The sequence below is a fragment of the Sinocyclocheilus grahami genome, unplaced genomic scaffold, assembly GCF_001515645.1.
Source record: "Sinocyclocheilus grahami isolate Dianchi unplaced genomic scaffold, SAMN03320097.WGS_v1.1 scaffold488.1, whole genome shotgun sequence".
Classification (NCBI taxonomy): Eukaryota; Metazoa; Chordata; class Actinopteri; order Cypriniformes; family Cyprinidae; genus Sinocyclocheilus; species Sinocyclocheilus grahami.
Window position 1 is genome coordinate 42,141 of NW_015505667.1, and position 700 is coordinate 42,840.

General features: G+C 37.0%; 1 long non-coding RNA gene across 1 annotated transcript in view; it reads left to right on the forward strand.

Annotated features, from left to right (window-relative positions):
* LOC107554000 (uncharacterized) overlaps positions 1-606 on the forward strand; it is a 20,781-nt gene extending 20,175 nt beyond the window's left edge. The window contains exon 3 of the long non-coding RNA XR_001605020.1: positions 493-606. This is a non-coding gene — a long non-coding RNA (uncharacterized lncRNA). The remainder of the gene's footprint in view (positions 1-492) is intronic.
* Positions 607-700: the final 94 nt, after the last annotated feature.

Consider the following 700-nt stretch of genomic DNA (forward strand, 5'->3'; position numbering starts at 1 on the left):
GGGTCCCAGGACAGGAAGCAGACAGACTGGCTAAACCGACCGTCTGCTAGTCGCCTCATGTCACAGAAATCAGTTAATTCTCAGCACATAGAAACTCTTTCACCTAGATATCAGACTATAGAGATTGTGTCTGTTCCCCGAACTAGAAAATACAAAAAACGTCCAAACCAATTTAAAAGTAACAATTTAATTGATGTTCAACAAATAAAAAACAGATGCAATACGGATAAACTTATGATAAAGCTTGGCTTATTGAATATCAGGTCCCTTTCTACGAAAGCACTTTTTGTAAATGATATGATCACTGATCATAAACTAGATGTGCTCTGTTTGATAGAAACCTGGCTAAAACCTGATGATTACATTATTTTAAATGAGTCTACCCCCCAAGATTACTGTTATAAACATGAGCCACGTCCAAAAGGTAAAGGGGGAGGGGTTGCTTCAATTTATAACAATGTTTTCAGTATTTCTCAGAGGGCACGCTTCAAGTATAACTCGTTTGAAGTAATGGTACTTCATATAACATTGTCCAGAGAAAAAAGTGTTAATGATAAATCCCCTGTGTTGTTTGTACTGGCTACTGTATACAGGCCACCAGGGCACCATACAGACTTTATTAAAGAATGTGCTGATTTTATATCCGAGTTAGTGCTGGCTGCAGATAAAGTTTTAATTTTTGGTGATTTTAATATCCATG